Raw genomic sequence first — 23,659 nt, forward strand, 5'->3', positions numbered from 1 at the left:
TTGTTTCCTGTTACTAGACTTTATTAGGTAGAAGATGTTGCTTTTCCAGATTCCTCAGACTCGGAAGACTTCATTATCCCTCAGAGCACAGGAGACAGCGGCTGCAGAGTTGGGCAACAGCTCTGGCCCAATAGCAGTAACTGATTGGTGTCAGCATCCAGAATGACTGAGATATGTATATTTGAATGTCATTTGGCCTTGTATGCATTTTTACAAGTGATATTTCCTAAGCGGATGCTTTATGCTATTTTCTCTAGCATATGCAATTTTTTAGCACAGTGTCTCCGTAGTATATGCATTTTGGCATGGGGTGTTTGATCGAACAACTGTATTGCAAAGTCCAGAGGAGTGTGAATCTTGAAATATATCCACGTCTCAGTTCATGTGTTGCTTCAGGAAGCATGACTTTGGTCGATTCTCATAAAAATTCAAATCAAACATCTCATCCCTACATGCGGCTTGGCTTGCTTGGATGAGTCATCTCATGTCAGCTTTGGCACACAGACTCGGTTTAGCTGCTCCCTGCCCACCACTGATGAAGGGGGTGGAGTAGTGATGGCCTCTTCCCTAGCCCCCTCTCTTGACGAAGCTGGCTCTGGAAAGGAAGACAAAGCAAGCACAAGAGTTCAGATGTGTAAGGTGTGTTAAGTATCTAAGCAACGGGAGCTGATGTGGGAGCTAGTGCCATTGTTTGCAGAGTGTACTTGCAAATCTTCCTGCCTGCACGCATGCGCATCAACAGATGCCTCTATGTGCAATGAGACAATGCAACCTGCTGACACAATGTGGCCTAGCAATTATTTTTAGCTCATCAACATTTTCTTGCCATAAGAGAATCAGATCACAAGCCCCCACCCCCCATGTGTTGCACTGCCAGGGAGATCTACTGTTGTTCCCACCCAGATGAGAGGTCCAAAGTTGGCTAAGAGCAGGACAGGAAGCCTCAAGGGCCCCTCATTTGACCAAGAAGGACAGCCCCCCAAAAGCCTGGGGCCAGTGATTCATGTTATGAAGGCAGGAACACCTGGCTGGGGGGAAAAAAGAAAGAGTGAATTGTCAGCAGAACGACAATAATCTCATTTTTAATATTTGATGGGAGGGAGGGGTGGAAAAGAGATTTTAGAAAAAGCTCCCAGAGGAATCCTTGCCAGCTTTCCAAAGCACTTAATTCTGCCTCTTTCTTTCCATCTCTGGATCAGTCTGGGAGCATGACAGCAATTTTTGAAATAGTCTTTCTTTTTCTCTTAGAAAGAAGGAAGGAAAATGTATAGTGTGCCAAGCTACAATTCTTTTCATTTTTGTTCTTTTTCAAATCTAAATTTAATGGATCCCAACTGTTACCTGCCTCGTTAGAATGTATGTACTCCAGATTGCAACTATCCAGGTTGTTTTCTTTGCTTTAAAATAAAGGTCACAAGAGAGAAGGGAAAGGAACTGCTGCAGATCATAGAAACAAGAGAGCAGCATCTGTCCCCTGTGCATAGATGGTGGCACTTGGGCTCCACTTACTCATGGGGGAAGTGGGGAACTGAAATTCCCAGGATACTGTGCCATGTGCTAGAGGACTGGGTAGCTGGTTCTATATGGCACATGTAAGAGATACCTGGATTACTTGCAGCAATGAAAAATGGACATTTATACACAATTTTCTCAAAGTGGGGGAACTCGAATTATATCACAAATAGTTTAAATCTCTCTCTCTCTCTCTCTCTCTCTCTCTCTCTCTCTCTCTCTCTCTGTGTGTGTGTGTGTGTGTGTGTGTGAGAGAGAGAGAGAGAGAGAGAGAGAGATGGGGGTGTTGAATTTTGTACACATATAATCCTAATCTGAAAGAGACACATTAGCAATTATTTTCCTATGAATATGGGACATTTTTACTACTCGAAAATGTTTAACAGAACATACATAATCTGTCTGTGACAATAATTTGTTTTAAACTGTTTTTTATATTGAGTTTTAAATTGCTATAACCCACCCTGGGACCTTACAATGAACCATGGTTAAGAAATTTGTAAATAATAATACTATATTTCTAGGCACCCTAGAAAGCTTGTATTTATTATGTGTATACTTGAAGACACACTAATTGCTAACAAAGCATGAAATGAGAATTTGCCATTTGCAAACCTCTCCCTAGGAATAGGGGGCATGAGTTATATTCCCAAATGCTTAAAGTACTTCCAATTTTTCAAGAAGGTGAAAACTGGCACACACATAGCCCTGTGCCTGCTGATTACTAGAAAAGTATGAAGATATAGTAGCAACTCCTTGTGATAGGAAGTTCCAGTGGCTGGGACTTTGACAGAATCATCTTTCTTGTGAGGAGGTATAATGGAAGTTTTTTGTAATATCCCTTCCACTATTTACAAATATTTACACTGAGCAGGGGCAAGTGGGCAGGCAGCCCCATCAAATTTCTACTTCTTCCTCATCAGCTCCAATAAACTCAAACTTCAACTTTCTCTGACCAAATGCAAATAGCCATATGACTCCTAGCTAAGGTGTGACTTGTATTTCAGTGGTGTGGTATATGAAAGTATGTTTGTAAAACAGCTCAGAGTGTTTACTTGCAGCGGACCTGGGTTTCTTGGGTTTTCTTTCCTTATGGTTCTAAGGGTCTTTCTTTCTTTCTTTCTTTCTTTCTTTCTTTCTTTCTTTCTTTCTTTCTTTCTTTCTTCACACTGATTGCTTATGTATGCACTTAAAACTCTTAATGTACATAAAACAAAAGTGGGTTTGCAAACAGACGCAACATATAAGAGCCCCTGTCAAAGAGCTTCCATTCACTGGAGATCCCTCCCAAGTGTCCACTTGGGGCAGACCCAACTCTGGTTCTCAGTGATAGAGGAAATGGGCCTGGGAAGGACTGGGGTGGGAACTATAATGGTCAGGGGCTTGGAGAGTGTGGGCAAAGAAAACAGAAAGAGCAGGGATGGGTAACTCTTGGAGCCCTCATGAGGGCCGGGGGGTTTGTTGTGAATTAAGGTCTCTGGATCTGTTGGCAAGAACCGCAATGCTTTGATTGGAGGGGAGGGGGAGGTATACTGCCAACTGGGTTTCCGCCAAAGCCTTTATCATGCTCTTACAAAAGTGAGGTGTGTAATCAGTTCCAAGCTAAAGGGGGATTTACTGTTTCTTCGGGGATTCTCAGAGCTCTCCGGCAACGAAATGGAAAGACTTTATCATCTGCCTATGAGCTTTAGGGGGTGGCAAGGAGGGAATGCTGATGAATGGTTGGCGGGGTGTTTATGTGCCAGACTTTGCTCTCATGCAATTAACAAAGCTGGTAAAGGCTGGCAATTTATGCCACGTCTTTGGTCTCTCCCACCAATACCAGTCTCAGATAATGGGATCATGCTGACATTGGCTTATCAGTGCTCTTTGCTCCAACTGGCTTGTCAGTTCCAATATAGACCTCCACACAGATATACTAGTGCTACCATGGGTATTTAGCTTCAGCACTGTGCTAGGAGCAGGACAGAGTGGTACAGAGTGGTTCTGAGCATTCAAAAACCCATCTAAGCTGAATCAAATGGACCCACTGCTTTATACAAATGTTCCTGGAAAAGCTGAAGCAGTCTCATCAAAATTCATCAGCATTTTGATGTGAATTTATGCTAAAACACATATTTTTGCCTAAATATTTCCCCTAATACAGTGTATGTTATGCATGTTTTCTCAAATGTTTCCATTTTCATATATAGTTTGCCCCGGTATGTGTAGCGGGGGATGGGGACAGGGGACCTTACTTGAGAATAGCATTGCAAAATTCAAAGAAGTGAGAATTTCAAATGATTTTTGCATTGTTTCAGGAAGGGTGAATTAAGTAATTTTACCTTTAAATGTGGACTGAATCAAATATATTTCCCATCCCATAAAAACAATGGTATCACACAGGCTAAGATCTGCAGTGTCTACCTGATTTTGGCAGGTATTTCTGCTGTGCCAAAATAGGAACTTTTAGAAGAGGAAATGTGCCTCCACCCTATTGGCTGCCATAGTTCTACCCCAGGCTTCCTCAACCTCAGCCCTCCAGATGTTTTGAGACTACAATTCCCATCATCCCTGACCACTGGTCCTACTAGCTAGGGATCATGGGAGTTGTAGGCCAAAAACATATGGAGGGCTGAGGTTGAGGAAGCCTGTTCTATCCTCTGTAGTCCAGGGTAGCATTCATGATTCACCTACCTAATCAAGTTTTCACCTGGATTCTCCCTGGAGATGTTGGGACTGAACCAGGGAGGACATGCAAAGCAGCTTCTCTATCACTGAGCCACACAGCCCTTCAACAAGACACCCAATGCTTCCTATGCACATGTTCACAGAGATATTTAGGGTTAAGTTTCATACATGCAGAAAAACAACCTTGTTTCCTGCACACAAGCAAATACTTGGTTGACCCATCATTCACGCATGCTTAACACTTGAGGGCTGCATTAAGTGATCACTTGTATGTGTGAAAAAGCCAACACATGTCAAATGCTACAGACAGAAATTCCCTGTGCTTTTCAGTGGAGTTGGTTCACACATTCAGCTCCCAGTCATCAAGGATGGAGCAAACTGAGTGAAATTCCCCGTGATGCTTACTGGAACAACACTGAACAGTCAAGAACTGATCTGAACAAGCTCCCTCATTAGCTTCCTTTTGTTGCCTAATTAATTAATGTTTACAAGACTCTAAGATCCTCTTCTGAAAAGGCACTGACAGCAACACCAAGTATTTTTTATAATAGTAATAATAACTATTCTTATTATCATTAATGCTGATGATTTGCATTAGCCCCTCTTTCAGTTGCATTCATTGCCAATGCAAAGATGTCATTGGGAATTGCTGTCCCAGCTGAAATAGACCAAGCAGACCTGCCTTAAGACTAGAGTCTTGAAATTTGGAGTGAAATTACGACTTCTCTCAAATAATCTTGAGAAAAGGGGATTGTGAAGAAACGGGCCTTTGGGTTAAAGAAGAAAGAGCAGTATCATCATTTGTGATTGGCTGGCAGTATCTGTCCCCTGGATTGGCCAAGCCTACAATAAATATTAGGCTCCTAGCCCCAGAGAAGCCTTCATATGAGACCCAAGCTCCTGCTCAGGCTCAGCTGCCCTGCTCCAGTTGTAATACCAGACACTAGCAGTCTTGGAAAATGTATTTATTTAAAATTGTTTATATCTTCATTCCTCAGGAGATCAGAGCAATGTACAATAAATACAGTAAAAAAACAACAACCCAACAACCTACAACCACAGAATAAAATACAATGATGTAAAAAAACAGTATCAGATGCCACAGCAGCCAAAATATTTAGGATGACTCCAGAGTCTCTTTAAAAAGAAAAGGTTGTATCCAATGTTAGTCATACTCAGAGTAGACCCACTGAAATTCATGGACATGGCCAACTCAAAACCACGTCCTTAGAACTTAGAACCAGACACTTTGGAAATGATGTTGCTCAGTAAACTGAACTGGTGTAAATGGGGTTTTCACTGTCATGGGCCTGCTTGATTATTGAGTTGTAAGTCACCTGGACATTTGAATTAATAGAAAAGAATTACTCTTAGGTTATGTGTATGAATAAATTTATGTGCTTTGGGGAAGGGCCATAGCTTAGTGGGAGAGCATGTAGAAGGTCCCTGGCTGAATCCCCAGGAGAGATTCTTGCTGTTGGTTGAGCCTTGCAAAGTCCTTTGAGCTGGCCTTTGCAGGAATGCTGAGCAGCTGGTCACCTGTGTATGCAAACCCCTCAGCCAAGCCCCATCTTTACCTGCCCTGCACCTGGCAACACGTGTGGTGTCAGGTGTCACACAGGTAGGCGTGGCTCACCTGAAATGACCTCACAGGTCAACGATGGAGTCCTGGTGGGCTAGAAGATCCCACCACTGACCTCAGTCCTGACCTTGCTGGAGGGGCTTCCTGGGAAGAGGAAGTAAGAATAAATTTGGGTCACACATTCTTGATCTTCCTCTCTTCACAATGGCCTCTTGTTTGCCTTTATTTGTTACCAGCAGCCCAGTCAAGACGACGGGCCCTTCCTGGATAGAGAATATTGACAATGCCCCTAGGTTTCTGAGAGCAAGAGCGGCAGTTGATTTGCCAGGAGAGATGAGCGCTGTCTTGAGAGTCACCTCCAGCCCTCAGAGAATTTGGCCATATTGAGGAGATAAGATGAGGGAGGATTACTTACCACTTAGCTACATCTATCCAAAAACATTTATTCCTGAATGGAATGCATCTCTCAAGCTGAATTGGCTGCGGAGCCTAATTCAGGAAGAGGCTACCCAGGATCCTTTGCAGTGCTGCAGGACTTGCTGGGATGCAACACTTGGGCTTTGCAATGTGGACATGGCTGATTGCAGTCTGCAAATTTAAACTCTGGGGACAATTGTGACACTGGTGGCACAGCATTCTAGTCCATGCTGGGGAAACCCGAAGTTTCCTCGCCACAGAGTAGATTCAAAAACACTTGCTGCTGACTATTACTGATGGAGCAGCTATATGATATTCATACAACCAGAAGCAGAGGAGGAAAGTGGTTTTCTTTGTACCGGCAGCTAATTAAAAGAGAGCATTCCAAGCTGCTCTACAGTACACTTCATTGTTGTCTTTATGGTTTAGAATCTGTCTCTGTGCCAGCCTCCCATTGAGAAACAAAAACACTTATCTTGTTCACTGCTATCTCCCTCACTTTTATATATTTATCCCCTCTCTTTCTTCCTCTGTCTCTCCTCAAGCCTTCTTGGTCCCAGGTGCCCCACAGAGCAATGATAATGCTGCCTATCACCATCTCCATGTGACAGCTCTGAGCTGCTAAAGCTCAATGATTCGTTTACTAATTGCCTGCCCTCCCTCTTCCCAAATTTGCTGGGAATGGGACCCAGATTGAATCGGGTGCAGCCAAGGGAGTCCAAGAAACAGCAAGAGCAGAAGTGGCTGCCTCATTGCTGAGACCTGCAGGGAAGTCAGATGCAGAAAACTTTGTAGAGTGTCATCCATGGGTTTTGGACTACAACTCCCATCAGCATGTTCAGATAATTTCAACATAGCCAATTCCTGCCTGGGCTATGAATTTTGGGAGGAACTAAAAGAATTGCAGCACAACAGAATGCCTATCTAGCCACTGTATTTTATCTAAGTTTGGGGGTTCCTGGCCAAGCAAACTATCTGAAGGTACCTGAAAGAGCTTTCACAAACAAGCCTAGCAACATTCTGTAGAGGTTGGGTTTCCGTAACCCAAACTATTCCCTGTTTATAATTGGAGTATTGAAACAGAGAGAATGTGATTCCAAGGATGAACTAAGAGGTGAGCCATCTCCTGATTCCAAACCCAACAGCATCACTCTGTCAGGTGGACCACACACACAGCCTCTCATGCCCACCCAACCCTCACATTACTAACATTTCTAGATTGCTGGGTCATGGCTGCGTATAGGGTCAGGTTGCCTGAGGTAAAGGGTGCCACATACAAATGCCAGCCAGAGTGGCAGTTGAATCTGAGCAGAACCGTCCACCACACCCAAGGACAGCAGTTTACCTTAGGGGACACAGGGCAACCCATATGTGGCACAAACAATTGTGTCCTCCAGTGTCTCCCCACCTATTCCCCAGGATCTGCTGCCTGAGGCCACTGCCTCCCTTTGTCTAACCGTAGGGCTGGCTCTGGCTGTGCAGCTTTCCCATTAGGCCACCCCTCTCTGAGGTGACACTTGGCAGTAAAAAAGAAGCAATGGATGTTCCCGAGAATGCTTTCTATGGCCTGTCTCACTCAGTAATAAGGTTATATTATTTTTATGGTAAAGCCAATACAAAGTCAATTAAAAGCGAAGGGGCGGGTAGGAACAATAGTCCACAGAGATTTGAGCAGCAGGCAGAAAAGGGCTTTGAGGGAGCAGTGCAGAGTGTTCCCTGGGACTGCAATGCGTGAATGCCCTCTGCACCTGCTGAAAATGAGAGATAGGGATGTGGGAAGGAGATAAGCCCCCCTACTGCATATTGATTCTGTTGGCCAAAGCTTTACTCCATGCCACTCTTCCGCAAGAGTCAGCAGATCAATGCTGGGTGACGCCAGCTGAGGATATGGCCCAGGGAATTTAAAAAGGCAAAAGCTAAACTGGTGAGGTGGCGGGGGATGGGTGAGGAAAGGTCATTTATTCCATATTTTGTTTTAAATCCCTTGATTCCGTCTCAGGCTGCTGGGGCGAGAAAACCGAGGGCCAGTGCTCTGTGATTCTGAATCGGCATCTGTGTGTGTGTGTGTGCTTTGACAAAGTGTTATCGCTTTGCAGAGTTGTCATAATCACCCAAAGAGGCAAATTCTATTTATTTGATGTTTGAATGTCTGATTCATCAGACATCCTCTGCCAAGTCCGGGAAACGGAGACAGTAGCGTGGAAGGAGCCGAGCTTCGCTTGTCTATCTCCAGGTCAATACATTTATTTTTTGTGAAGGAAAGCTTCTCTCTTTCCTCACATCCTCGCTGCCCCCCCCTCACCACGCCATCCTCAATCCCTTTCTCAAATGTTTTGTTGAAGAGTAGAAGTGCTCTCTTCCATTGTCGGAGGCCTCTCTTCTGCCCAGAGAGAGATAAGAGGGGAGAGAGAAAATTGAAGGGTTTCCGACACAGCAGCTTTCCTTGGCTCACAAGCGGATGGCTGTTGTTGGTATGTTTATATCTACCAAATGGGAGCAGCAATTGAGTTGGGGGAGAGTACTTCTTAAATGAAATGGGGAGGGGCAGGGAGTGGGAAGGTAGGTGCCTGAAATCAATGGGGAGAGCGGATATGATTAGTAATAGACAAACCTATCAGTTTCAGCTTCTCTCAGGTTCTCATCTTCCTACTGTTGTTTACAGTGGTACCTCGGGTTACAAACACTTCGGGTTGCAGACTCTGCTAACCCAGAAATATTACCTCAGGTTAAGAACTTTGCTTCAGGATGAGAACAGAAATTGTGCTCTGGCAGTCCGGCCACAGCGGGAGGCCCCATTAGCTAAAGTTGTACCTCAGGTTAAGAACATTTTCAGGTTAAGAACGGACCTCCAGAATGAATTAAGTTCTTAACCCGAGGTACCACTGTATATTTGTTTTACCTATTCATTGCATTTTTATCCCCCTTTTTCTCTCCAAGGAGCTCCAGGGGGGTGTCCCCGCTCCTCATTTATTCCCCACAATAACCCTGTGAGTTAGGGTAGGCTGAAAGGTGGTGACCAACCCAAGGTTACCCAGGGGGCTTCATGGCTGAGTGGGGATTAAGATGGTTGTTTACAAGCAGAGCCAGCCCAAGACATTTTGTCCCCTTAGGTGGATCCCAAAATGGACCCTTTCTCTGCCACGGAAGAAGGGGAAAGTTTTACATCAGGAACAAGGGGTAAGAAAGATCGACATTGGGATCTGGTGCCCCAGTGAATCCTGCCGCCTGAGGCAGTTGCCTCACCTTGCCTCATGGACGGGCTGGCCCTGTTTAGAAGGCAATTAATAAATCAGTAATAATAATGATAACCACAGTAATAATACCTGGAGATGCCTTCTGCATACAATGCAGTCGCTCTACCACTGCACCAGAGTCAAATAATAATAATAATAATAATAATAATAATAATAATAATAATAATAATAATATTTACACACCCAGTTCAAGAATCCCTACATACAGACATATTTGATCTCCCTAGAAGCAAATGAATGTTCCAATGTAAGACAAAAGAATGCCATGTGGCAGAGCAGCCGGGGGATTTGGTTTATATAATTTGTCCATTTCTTCTTCTAGGTTAACCATGCATGCAGTTCCTAATGCTTTCAGTAGCCATTCTTTAAAGATGCAATAGTTGGATTTTCCCAGTGTCTTGCATGGACAATCCTTGACCCAATTAAAAGATTGACAATCACATTTTCACTTCCATTGTTTGATACATTCTGTATGTACTTTGAGAGTAAAGTCAAAGCACTGAAAGCCTAGTCTAATCCTTGTTATCTGGTTAATTATATGAGAAATCTAGTGTGTCGAATAGCTTTGGACGTTGGGGCAACTCCACAACACCTGAAATAAGCCTTCATCCAAAATACCACAATGCCAGCATCCCAACACAATTCATTTGATAAATCCTTTTCATTCTTTGTTCATTATCTTATCAATCCTATTCATTCTTTCCTCCCCTTCCTCGGGGAAGGGCTGTGTGGCTCAATGAAGGGCTGTGTGGCTCAATGTGGCACATGTGTTGCATGCAGAAAGTCTCAGGTTGAGTCCCCAGCATCTCCTGATAGAATTGGGAGAACCCCCTGGCTGGAACCATGGAGAGTGACTGCCAGTTAGCATTGACAAAGCTGAGCTACATAGACCAGTGGTCTGTCTTGGTATAAGGCAGGTTTCTGTGTTCCTTTGAATGTCATGGATGCTTTAACTGAGATTCTTGCATGGCAGAGGGTTGGATTAGAGGACTCTTGGGATGCCTTCCAACTCTATAATTATATGAATCATACATGCCGTCTGAACAGAGTCTTAAACTGAGCCTTTCATGCTTTCTTACAGTGTATTATGGGCATCGTGCAGGTAGGAACAGGAAGTTTTGCAACCCTTCCAACAAAACGAAACAAAAACAAAGGAGAACAATTGCTTAGTTCCAAAAGGAAGCAGTTCCATGATTCTGGGGCCACTGCTGTCTAGACCCTGCTTCTTGCAGTATATATTTGTTTGCATAAAAGTGTAGAAACTTCTCATTTTGTGCAGCTGGAATGTAGGCTTGTGTGCACAGGTAAGAGTCACACAAACTCTCCACCTACTTTTGCCTCTGGCCTCATCCACCATAAAGGTAAAGGTAAAGGTACCCCTGCCCGTACGGGCCAGTCTTGACAGACTCTAGGGTTGTGCGCCCATCTCACTCAAGAGGCCGGGGGCCAGCGCTGTCCGGAGACACTTCCGGGTCACGTGGCCAGCGTGACATCGCTGCTCTGGCGAGCCAGAGCCGCACACGGAAACGCCGTTTACCTTCCTGCTGGTAAGCGGTCCCTATTTATCTACTTGCAACCGGAGGTGCTTTCGAACTGCTAGGTTGGCAGGCGCTGGGACTGAGCAGCGGGAGCGCACCCCGCCGCAGGGATTCGAACCGCCAACCTTTCGATCGGCAAGTCCTAGGCACTGAGGCTTTAACCCACAGCGCCACCTGCGTCCCCTCATCCACCATAGGATTGGACAAAAAAATGTTTCCCCCTACCTCAGTGAAAGACTGCAAATAATGGGGACAGGGTGCAATGCTCTGCCACAGCTGAACCTTTTGACTGTCCCACTTCCAATGTATCTTCTTCTCTTGAATGTACTTGGAACTGGCCAGTTCTGTCCTGTGTATATGAGGGAAGCTCAGGCCAAAAGAAGTGACTCCTGAGCCCAAGAACAGTGCAGAGTAAAGATGGGCAGGCAATTTGTGTTTTGGATTGACTCAGAAATAAACTGATCTGCTCGACAGCTTGGCTCCTTTCAGAGCCAATTTGAATGATACCCACCTGCACACACCCTCACAAGCCACTTACCTTTAAACCTCTGCAAATGAGAGGGTTCAGATGGCCAGAAACAGCCACCTCCTGGCTGCAGAAAGCTGTCGTTTGCAGCCAAGGTTTATGGAGGTTTGCAATTTCCCACAGCCTCTGGCTGCAAACACTAGGGACTTTCTATGTCATTTTGGAGCTTGGGTTTTGGAGAACTGGGTTGGTGAGAGGGGTGAATTTAATAACGAATGGTGAATAGTAAAACATATTATTATTGTTGTTGTTGTTGTTGTTTAAAAAGTGTCAAAAAGCTGATGGGGAAGTCTTTTGGAAGGCAATCTTGACCGAGAGCTGCATTTTCTGGTGCCATACACACCACAGCTGTTTTGACATGTGATCCTCAGATGGTTGGAGTCAGTGCAGCTCTTGGCCTGGAAACGTTCAGCCATCCTTGGCTCTAAGGGATGGAGGAGCTCCTCTCCCCCGCCGGCTGCACAAGGCTGTCTGAGGTTGCTGTCCTTCGGAAACTGGAGTCTGTGGACCAAGCTATGCCACATGCTGCTGCTTCTTTCTGTGCTGCTGCCTCAGGATACCCTCTCTGGACTACAAGTGGGTGAATATGTCAGTTTTGGTTCATAGAACCATAGAATTATAGAGTTGGAAGGAAGTTCATCTAGTCCAACCCCCTACAATGCAGGAATCTCTTTTGCCCAGTGTGGGACTTGAACCCACAACCCTGACATTAAGAGTCTCAGGCTTTATCAACTGAGCTATAGTTTCTCTCTGTTTCTCATTTTTCCAATCTTAAGTTTGGTTCTCCATATTTCCACATCAGTTTGTTTTTCCATGTTCTGATGAAAATCCACCAATATTTTATTGCAAATTTATCCTAATGTTCCTACTGTTGCACACAGTTTCCCCTAATATACACATTTCTGCAAATAAACTTCCCTCCATATACAGTGGCACCTCTGGTTACGTACTTAATTCGTTCTGGAGGTCCGTTCTTAACCTGAAACTGTTCTTAACCTGAAGCACCACTTTAGCTAACGGGGCCTCCTGCTGCTGCCGTGCTGCAGGAGCATGATTTCTGTTCTCATCCTGAAGCAAAGTTCTTAACCTGAGGTACTATTTATGGGTTAGCAGAGTCTGTAACCTGAAGCATATGTAACCTGAAGCGTATGTAACCCGAGGTACCACTGTAATGCATTTTTGTATGTTATTTTCGCTAAAGGTAAAGGTAAAGGACCCCTGACCATTACGTCCAGTCAAAAACGACTCTGGGGTTGTGGCGCTCATCTCGCTTTACTGGCTGAGGGAGCCGACGTTTGTCCGCAGACAGTTTTTCCAGGTCATGTGGCCAGCTTGGCTAAGCAGCTTCTGGCGAAACCAGAGCAGTGCACAGAAATGCTGTTTACCTTCCTGCCAGAGCTATACCTATTTAATTACTTGTACTGTGACATGCTTTCAAACTGCTAGGTTGGCATGAGCTGGGATCGAGCAATGGGAGCTCACCCCGTTGTGGGGATTCAAACCGCTGACCTTCTGATCAGCAAGCCCGAGGCTCAGTGGTTTAGACCACAGCACCAACTGCGTCCCTTTATTTTTTATTTTTTCACTAGCATAGGCTTTTTGCGCAGTTTACCTTTGTATATGCATTTTTGTGCACATTACTTGGCTTGAGAGCTACCTTGCAAACTTCAGGGACGTGTAAATTTCAATGGATGGATATATTTTGGTTCACATGTTATTTTGGAAAATGTGTATTGGATAGATTTGTTTTTAAATGGGAACTGCATCAAATGGCTCTCCCACCCCTGCTCTAGACTGGTTGCACCTCTCATTTTAAACTGCAAGAATTATACACGATTATTATTTTCAGACAGATGCTGAAAAGCAGGAAAGATCCTGAACTCCCCCCACTTGGCTTTCCTTCCTGTTCTGTAACCTTTTCCCCAACAGTCACCCCAAAGGAAAAGATGTTCCCCTCCTTTTTCAGACACCAGTACCTGCCTGATGGGGAAATAGAGCACATTCCTTTCAAGTTGCAAGAAAGAAGGGTGCTTCAGCTCAAGTGAAATATAGACATTTCTTTTCAATTTCTCTGGGAAGGCAGAGTCTCCTCTGAAAATACATTATTATTATTGTGTGTGTGTTTTTTGTAAGGTTGTGCCAAAATGCCCACCTTTCACTGCCTTCTTTGCAGGTAGTAAAGCTGACAGCGGGGGGAGATTTCCGTCATTTTGCAGAGAGGGAGTAGGAGGAGAAGAAAGAGGCCTGCCTGAAAACCATGGTGCTGTTCCTCGGGGCTGGCATCACCTTCCCCACTGCCACCAAAAATTCTTTCTTAGAACAAAAGGGTACCCACTGCTGTGAAGCACCTCTTGGTACTGTTTTGCTTGTTCCTTTCTTTTTACTCTGCTTTTCCACTGCAAAAGACTGCCTGTCTGCAGGCTAAATGATACAGCACTAAAGGAAAAGGGATCAGGAGGGAGGAGGGAAAAGGCAAACTCAGGCACCAGATCATAGTTACAGAGTTATTGGAATAAGTCACTTGGATGGAAATAGTTTTGGGCAGGGGGGGAGACCAAAGTGGCTGGTCTCTCACAGCTTAGCCAATGCTAGGGTTGCCATATTTTGAAGAACAACAACAACAAAAAAGGACACAATTGCCAACTTCTACTTTTAACAATGGATCGCTATGACAACTCTCATTTTGCATACCCATGAAAAAGAGGATGGAAAAAGAGGACATATGGCAACCCTAGAATGCTATAGTCCTGTTTCTTCCTCTACTAAAGTCTGATGGGGCAGTTGGTGCTAGATCAGAGAAAGTAGGGAGAACAGAGCACAGCCACTTTGGCTAGTAGCCATTGATAGACCTCTCCTCCACAAAGATGTCTAACCCTCCTCAGGTGGCTTACAAAGCAGTCAGGAAAAATAAAATAAAAGAATAAACTTATGAGCTAACAAAAACAATAAAACAGCAAACGTTTAGTAAAGCTAAAACAATAGAAATAAATAAAACGATGATTAAAATACCACACCATAAGATCACCCCAAAACATACTGAAGCAACAACAACAAAAAAGGGCTTTCAGGGATCTGCCAAGGAAGCTCCTTGGTGGCCTGTTTGTTTGCACAAAATTTGGTTGCCCTTTCTAGTGCAATTATTCTGTCCCTTTTCTGGCTGCAGAAAGTCTGATAAGAAAAAGTGATGGAAAATTGCGCTGAAAGAGTGGGATAAATGACCACTACCTCGCAATGTCCTATAATCTCTGTGCAAACATTTCAGGATGACTGCTCAATAAACAGCTGGTGCCAGAGAAGCTCTGTGCAAGTTTTGTGCAAATGTATCAGCAAGAATGTTCAATAAAAGCCAACAAAGAAGGGGTGCATGTCCATGTTTATTTCCTCAAATGTATATTCTTCCTCTCTTCTATCATGGAACCTAAGGTGACTTATGTGTGGTACCCAGGCTAACACCTATCCAGGAACTCATTAGACTGAGTCCTCCTTAGCTTTAGCAAGGTGATGGCTTCAGTTTCCATCATCCCTGACTACTGGCCAAGCAGGTTGAGGCTGATGGGAGTTGGAGTCCAACAATTCCTGGGCTCCCAACCCCTGCTTTGCCATGCCTGAGGGCTGGGGTCCCTTGCCTAATTGCACAACGGCTCCCAAAGATTTCCAGTTTCTCAACATCTCAACTCTTTTTTCTTGTTATTTTTTGCTTTCAGCCCAGATCTGACAAATGACCTCAAACCGATTGAGAGAGTGAGAAATTATGAGTTGGGGCTTTTCAGGGTTGTCAAAAGAGACATGCCCACATCTGTCATGGCTATAGAGAGAGGAAAGTACAGCTTTTAAAAATGGCCTTAAAATGAGCTGGGAATTGGGGAGGAAGTCACTGTGGGAGTGGAGAGCTCTGGCAGGCCTGTCGCCAAAGTACCCGGATGGCTGAGACGTCGGCTGAAATTAACGAGAGCCCAGAGATTTATGAGCCCTGCGGAAGCCCCAAATTGGACATTTATTCTGAAGGCTAAAGCAAATGTGGCAGCAGAATCGGCAGCAACTAAAAGCAGATCAAAGAGCTCCAAGAAAGGGGGGGGGAGAGAAGGGAGGGGAGGCAGACCAGGAGCTCATGCCAAGAGCTGGATTTCTAGGAGGAGAAAGGTCTAGGACTAGGAATGCCTGGGGGGTCCTGGGGAGCATCAACTCCTGGTTGCATCAAGTCTCTTCCCACCCACCTTCTCCCTTTGTCATTTGTCAGATGCTTCTCAACTAGAGAGATCACTCAGTCAAAGGAATCTTACCTGATTAATCCGAAGAGTTTGAGTCCTTACATAAGTGATTAAATTTGCATAAATTTGCAGAGGAGTAAAAGAAAAAGTGTTATGACCTAAGAAGTACATGTCCTTTGCTGCATGTGCCTGCATTGCAGTTAGGGCTGGATTTAGGTTTGATGAGGCCCTAAGCTACTGAAGGTAATGGGGCCCTTTATATGTCCAGCTGTCCTTTGTCAACAAGAAATTGTCGCTGTCTTTTGTGTTGAATATATGCTATATGGTAATTTGTGGACCTACACAACACAAAACACTGTTGCTGTATGTAGGTTTTATTCTATTTGTTTTTTATCTTATATTTTGGAAATGTACATCCAGTTCCCCCCCCCTTTAATTTTTTTGGGGGGGCTCCCAACAGAGTGGGGTCCTAAACTATAGCTTGTTTAGCTTATACGTAAATACAGCACTGGTTGCAGTAGACATCACCTTAGAATGGGGTGAGTGGGGGTGGGGGGAGGGATCAGGCAGGCCTCCTCACATGTTTTGGCCAAGCCACCTCCAATGCGCCAACCCACCCTATAACCAAGGACTGGAGAATCAAGCAGGCCAAATCCCTCCACTGTCATCTGGAGCAGCCATTCCAGCAATGGGGAAGAGGCACCTCATGCCCCTGAACTGTGCCAGATGGTCATAAGAACAGCTGTGTAGAAATTGGTGCCTGAGTTTTGGTTTTGGTTTTCCTCTACCCTCCTGGTCCCTTTCCCCTTGTGTGTTGCGTTTTTTAGATTGTAAGCATGTGGATAGGAAATATATTGTTTTTGATCATATGCAAACTGCTCTGGAAGCCTTTTTGACAGAAGAGATGGGCTCAAATGTGCGCTCTCTCTCTCTCTCTGTTTCTCCTTTTCCCAATCTCTACATTTCCACATCAGTCTGCAATATAATTTGTTAAAGTCCTCATGAAAATTCATCAGTATTATAGTGTGAATTTCTCCCCAGCACTTATTTTTGTATTCAGTTTGGCTTACACATTTAGACAAATCAATTTCCCCTATTATAATACAATTCTATATCTTATTTTCACTAAAATATGCATTTTTATGCACACTTTCCCCATATATATATGTGTTTTCATATGCATTAGTTAGTTGTGGAACTCCCTAGCAAAATTCTTATAAGGGTGAATTTCAAAGGATGGCTGCATTTCGGGTCACGTGTTGTTTCAGCAAGTGTGACTTAGATAAGTTTGCCAATAAATGAGAACTGAACCAAATCCCCCATCCCTACCTAAACCTATTATAATACATGATTTTAGGGATGGGGCAGGTAAAGATGCAGCTGGGTGGATCCAGGAGGACCCCCAAACTACAGACAATGGGTTGAATCCAGTGCTAGCCCTTCTCAGAGAAGACACACACATGTGTGAATGCCATGGCAGTTTACTTCACTATGTGAACCTGCTCCCACTTGAGGTCAGATTAAATACTTGACAGATATGGCTGAATTCTGTCCACCACACACCTACACATGTGCAGCACATATGAAATGGCACACCAGCAAAGAGTTTTAAAAATAAATAATTAAAAGTTTAAGTTCCCTCTAAAGCAGTACTCAGCCCCTTCTTCATTAGAGCTAAGTGGAAATTTTCCACTTTCTCAAAATTGAAGGGAATCTTATGTAGGGCTGAGGCTCCCTGAGCAAAGAGCCAGTCAGATTAATCAACAGAAACCAGACACGCAGAATCCACACACACACACACACACACACACACACACACACACACACACAGAGAGAGATGTTCAGCTCAAGACAATTGACGGCTGCCCTCCCTCTCCAGAAACATCCTTCCCTCTTGCATCCTGATAAACAAGGGCTTCTTCTCTCCTTGTTCCCCAAGTTTATTAAGCTCTCAGCCACTCACTGCTGCACCTCCCCTTCCAATGACCTCTAACAATGATAATGACTCTGCTGGTGATGTGCAAACATGTCTTTTGACTCTCCTGCTTGATTGATAAGGAGACACAAGCCTCCTCCATCCGAATGCAGCTACATTGAGAGCTTCTCTGCCCTGGCTCAGTGGGTTTGCTTTGCTACTCATTTGAAATCTCGATTTTAAAACTGCAGGGCCTTTTTAAAAAAAGAAATCCTCTGTATGGGATCCTGGGTTTCCAGAAGACTGGACATGAAAAAACCAACTCCTGAGACCCATCTCATATTGGCCACCCATCTGGACTCTCCCTGGGATAATTCTACAACAGGAAAGTGTGGCTTTCATTGCAAAGCTATGTTGAGTCTGTATCCAGAAGGTCATTGGTCCAAATTCAGAAGGTCAATTGGTACTCATATTTTGGTATACAGCACATATGGATGGGTAGCATTCTGCCTCAGTTCCCAGGGATCTATCCATCCATCCACTTTATGCAACCAACAGAATCGAACAGTGAAGTTTCCCCCCGCCTTAAACTCAACTAGCTGTTGGTGTTCTGCACATTTGCCCCCTTTCTATGGACAAACAGGACCCTTGCACACAGAAAACTAGTATGTCAGAGAGAAGGTGAGAAGTCTGGCATGCCAGTTTTCTAATACATAGAGTTTTATTGGGGGGGGGGCAGGCAGTGTTTAAATATGTAAGGGCCCTTCCCAAGTGCGTGAAGTGGTAGTAAATTCCATACGATGGAGAAATCTCTCATGTGAACAAGCCACAAAAGGGACAAGGATAAGCAGATTGGGTTAGCCAGGTGGTAGCAAAGAGAATCTGGGGGAATGTTGGCATTTTTGGAGAGTAGAAACTCCCATTCCATTCAATATCATTAGTTTCAGGCTGAAGTCAAATTGGAGACTATTCAGCACAACGCCGGTTGGTAAACCAGTCAGCAACTAAGGCCTCATCTGCACTATACATTTAAAGCAGCATCATACCATTTTAAGCAGGCATGGCTGCCCCTGAAGAATCCCAGGAACAGTGTTAGATGTTGGGCTCTCAAATTTCAGTGGCACCCTGTATTGTTAGGACACCTCTATCCCCTTCCCAGAGTTCTCAGAGTGGTTTAATGATCATTTTGGCTCTGGAAGGAGAGTAGGTTAACAGCTCTTAGAACCCTTAACATGCTACAGTTCTTAGAATTTGGGTGGTGGTGGGGTGGAACCAGGCTGGTTGGAAGTGGCAGCCAGCCTGGATAGCTCAGTTGGTTAGAGCATGGTGTTGATAACACCAGTGTTGCAGGTTCAATCTGCATATGGGCAGCTGCATATTCCTCAGCATCCCTTCCAACTCTGTGATTCTAAGCTACTGCTTTAAATGTGTAATGCAGATAGGGGCCCAGGCAAGCTTTGATAGAATGAAAAAGACTAAGGAAGGTCACACGGGGAGTTGGTGCCCCAGCCACCAGCAGAACCTCAGTGTCCTCTTCTGAAAGATGAGCTCTTGCAATTCCGCATTAATATATCAACCTTTTAAAATGTCAGCTGTTGTTTAGTCCTTATCTTTTGTTGGAACGGGGCGGCTCCTGATTGGAGGATGTGGATGATTTATTGGCTTGTCTCTGTCTGTATTATTGGAAAATGACAGGGCTACTCAGGTGTAACGTACTTGGTTAGACAACATTAATAGAGCTGTGTAGATGTTCTGGACCCAGAATCCTTAGCAACAGACTCCTGTCTTTCACTCTAAACTTCCCCCAGAAAAACAGAAGCATTTACTAAGTGAAAAAGTTTGCTTAGTATATGGGGGAAGGAGAGGGGGGCAAGGATGGCTTTTAGGCTTCTTTGGTTAAAACATCCTGCTAGTGGAAATCGAACATTTGCATTTGTAGCCCAAAGAGCCCAGAGCATGAACTGTGTGTAGGATGACCTCCAGTTGCAAAGCTGGCTCTAGCTAGACTCCAGACACACAACATCAACTGCCCTGTGATTTGTTGAAGCTGAATATCATTATTGTGATTTTACTCATGTCTCTTTTATTCATATGCCTCTACGTGACTTGTAAGCTGCTTTAAAAGGATTTGTTCAAGTTAAAGTTGAACCACTCCCTTTCTCCCTCCCTCTCTGGATTTATTCTCAAAGTAACTTGTAAACTATTTATGCGATTTGATGCACTTATGATACTATTTTCCTTATGTAATTATTATGCTATTCTTCATCCTCCCAATTGTTCTATTCCACCATATTGATTTTGAGGAGGGGGGGGACTTAAAATGGGTCAGAAGGAGGATTTGTATCCTAAAAGGAAGGATATATGCTGAAGGTCACACAACAAGGGAGTGAGTTGTCTCAGTAACCTTCTTTTTGGGTTTCCTTGAAGCCTCTGGTTGGTTGCACTTGAAATCTGGATGCTTGAGTGGGCAAACTTTGGTCCTGATTCTAATGAACTCTTCCCATGATCTTAGGTGCACAGTGATGTGCCTGCTTAAAGGTAAAGGTAAAGGTACCCCTGCCTGTACGGGCCAGTCTTGACAGACTCTGGGGTTGTGCGCCCATCTCACTTAAGAGGCCAGGGGCCAGCGCTGTCCGGAGACACTTCCGGGTCACGTGGCCAGCGTGACATCGCTGCTCTGGCGAGCCAGAGCCGCACACGGAAACGCCGTTTACCTTCCCGCTGGTAAGTGGTCCCTATTTATCTACTTGCACCCGGAGGTGCTTTCAAACTGCTAGGTTGGCAGGCGCTGGGACCGAGCAGCGGGAGCGCACCCCGCCGCAGGGATTCGAACTGCCGACCTTTCGATCAGCAAGTCCTAGGCGCTGAGGCTTTAACCCACAGCGCCACCTGCGTCCCATGATGTGCCTGCTTAGACTGGCTCAATTTATGGATTCTGTGTCCCAAACAGTAACGTTTGAGTGTGAAAAAAGAAACCCTCCTCCCTTCATTGCAATCTCATTCCTGTTTTCCTGCCAGTACTGCGTCCTCTTGACTATTTTTCAGAAATGTTCTCTGTGCTCTGGCTAAATCCTTTTTATTGATTTCGTTTCCTCTGGACTTCTGCTTTGAAGGTGAAGTGTAGCATTAGGAGGTAATGAGGAAGAGGAGAAAATGCAAGTATTTCTTCAGGAAGGGCTGCAATTCTAATCCCACTTTCCTGAATTCACTGGGACTTATTTCTGAGTAGGCATGGTCAGAATTTCAGCTTGAGCTGTTCCTAGGGATGGGCACATTTTTTTTGAGTTGGACACCTGCCTCTCAAAACTGGGAGATGTGCAAATATTTTCAGTGATTACCTGCATGTTATTTTCTGTTTATTTTGGGGAGTACAGAGTAGGGAGGCTCACATGGAGCTGCAAAATGAATCAAATTTCTCCCCCATCCATATCTGACGAAGCAGAATAGTGGAGGGTGGTGTGTCCTTGTGCTCAGGAGGACAGTGGTGCTTCCTGTGATCTTCAAAGTGCACACACACAAAATCACTCCTATTTGATTCTATGAAGTGTTGGAGGGTATGGACTCATCTCAGAAGGACCTGGCTCCTTAAAGGCCTCTCTTCATTTGCCGTTTAGGGACTTCAATTGGGCAAGGGAATAAATCATAATGCAATGCCCTTCTACTCAAAGTGTCTGGCTCCATTTTGACATGGATCCTGCCCCCTTTGAGTGGGACTTGGCTCACTTCTCATGCTCCACTTCTCCTGACTTCTTCCACAATCTATAAAAGGCTTACCTTGTGAATTTCCCACTGCTTGTTACTCACCACTCCACCCCACCCAGTAATCCTCTTTTTGTAGTTCTGCCACCTAATTAAAAGAGATCTGACTTGCCAATTAATCAACCATTTAAATTTGCATAAATTTGCATATGGGCAAAACAGTAGTACTGAAGCAAGAGGCGTCCCCTTTTGTGCTTTCAGATGATGCATGTCTGTGTCACAACCTTTCATAAGAGAGAAAAGGACAGCCTTTTATGACAAGGCGTGTCACCTGCAAGTCTTACTTAAAACCATTTTTAAAAGAATCTGCTGCCTGATTAATTGAGAGTGTGGGTTAGTTGGTTAAAAGTGTTTTAATGAAATTATCTTACTGATTAACTGATTAAATGTTGAAGTTTGGTGGGGGAGCAAACAAGTAACTGGAGAAAGTGAATAGAGAAAAGTTCTCCTCTCTCTCTCATAACACTAGAACTCCAATGAAGCTGAATATTGGAAGATTCAGGTTAGATAGAAGAAAGGACTTCTTCATGCAGCACATAGTTAAACTATGGAACTCACTCCCACAGGAGGGAGTGATGGCCACCAACTTGCATGGCTTTAAAAGAAGATTGGACAAGTTCATAGAGGAGAAATCTATCTGTGGCTACTAACCATGATGGCTCTGCTCTGCTTCCACCAGTGTTGGCCAAACTTGGGTCTCCAGCTGGAGACTACAATTCCCATGATCCCTAGCTAACAGGACCAGTGGTCAGGGATGATGGGAATTGTAGTCCCAAAACAGATGGAGACCCAAGTTTGGGAAACACTGGCTTCCGCAGTTGGTGGCAGTAATGCTTCTGAATACCAGCTGCTGATAATCACAAGGGGGAACAGTGGCTGTTGTGCTCAGGTCCTGCTTACAGGCTTCCCATTGGGACATCTGGTTGGCCACTGTGAGAACAGGAAGCTGGACTAGAGGGGCCATTGGCCTGATCTACTATCATGAACTGGAAGGACAACAGAAAGGAGGAAGAGGATCCTAGTGAATGGTGCAGTCACAACTGGGACCCACCAGGGGAAGACGGGGATGGGAAAGGAGAGGTTGGGGTTGTGGAAAGTACACATGGGATGATAGAGGATGGTGAGGGGATGGGGCCCAGAAGAGCAGGACCCCTCCTCAGAGCCAGAGAGGCCCCTGTCTCCACAAACAAGGCATAGGGAGCAGTGGGAGGTGCACTCTGGGAGGCTGAGGCAGGAAGGGCCCACAGCCCAGGTGAGGCTTGTCAGCTTGGGGAGGAGGTGTGAGAGTCCTGAGCCGGAGTAGGCTCAGAACAGGTGAGGGTCACATGCCTCATCAAACCCAGATGCTGCAATCAACATTCATCTGAAGGCAACCCTGTTCAGGGAAGTTTTTAATGTTTGATGCCATATTGTGTTTTAATTTGTTGGAAGCCACCCAGAGTGTTATTGTTGTTATTATTATTACTGGTATAAAAAAAGAAGCTGAGTAAAGGTGCCATGTCTGCTCTACTGCCCATGTTGCTGGACCTCAGCTTAGGAGAAGAAAAGAGTTTGGATTTGATATCTCGCTTTATCACTACCCTAAGGAGTCTCAAAGTGGCTAACATTCTCCTTTCCCTTCCTCCCCCACAACAAACACTCTGTGAGGTGAGTGGGGCTGAGAGACTTCAGAGAAGTGTGACTGGCCCAAGGTCACCCAGCAGCTGCATGTGGAGGAGCGGAGACGCGAACCTGGTTCCCCAGATTACGAGACTACCGCTCTTAACCACTACACCACACTGGCTCGCTCCAGGACGACTATGGGTTTGTGCTTCCTGACTGCTGTACTTCAGACTTTGCTTACTTGCATTGTCCCTGGACTGTGTTTCCTGACCACTGAACTTTGGACTTGACATACTGTGTTCACCAGCGGGACTTGCTGTCAGGTAGGCTGGCGGTACAGGGTTAGAAAAACATTGGGGCCTTGTTTGATCAGTAGAATGTCTGGTATCTGGTGAGCGGGGCTTGTGTGTTCTGCTCTGGAATCAGCCGCTCCCCCCAGGGTGTTCCGTTAAGGTTCATTTAAGAGGGACCAACTGTCTCATGTTGTTTCTTGCCTCAGATTTGCCTTGCCGTATTGGCCCGAATAAAAGCTGCACCTGAATATAAGCCGCACTTTTAAAATTGCGGGGGGTGTGGGGGTATACCCGGGTATAAGCCACTCAATTCCTCACTGCTCCTGGCTGCATACTGGGGGGGGGGGGGGAGAGCCGCTCTGCGTTGCGTTGCTGGTGGCCTT

General features: G+C 44.9%; 1 long non-coding RNA gene across 2 annotated transcripts; it reads right to left on the bottom strand.

Annotated features, from left to right (window-relative positions):
* LOC310850456 lies at nucleotides 1-23,358 on the bottom strand. 2 transcript variants are annotated; one of them, XR_014567333.1, is made up of 3 exons: nucleotides 23,225-23,358; nucleotides 5,819-5,908; nucleotides 1-595 (listed from the first exon to the last, which is right to left on the bottom strand). It is a non-coding gene; the product is annotated as an uncharacterized lncRNA (long non-coding RNA). The 2 variants fall into 2 exon arrangements; XR_014567334.1 differs by lacking the exon at nucleotides 5,819-5,908 and having other exon boundaries at nucleotides 23,225-23,345.
* Between the last annotated feature and the right edge of the window lie 301 nt (nucleotides 23,359-23,659).

Source organism: Podarcis gaigeae (genome assembly GCF_964106915.1).
Source record: "Podarcis gaigeae genome assembly, chromosome: 8".
Lineage (NCBI taxonomy): Eukaryota > Metazoa > Chordata > Lepidosauria > Squamata > Lacertidae > Podarcis > Podarcis gaigeae.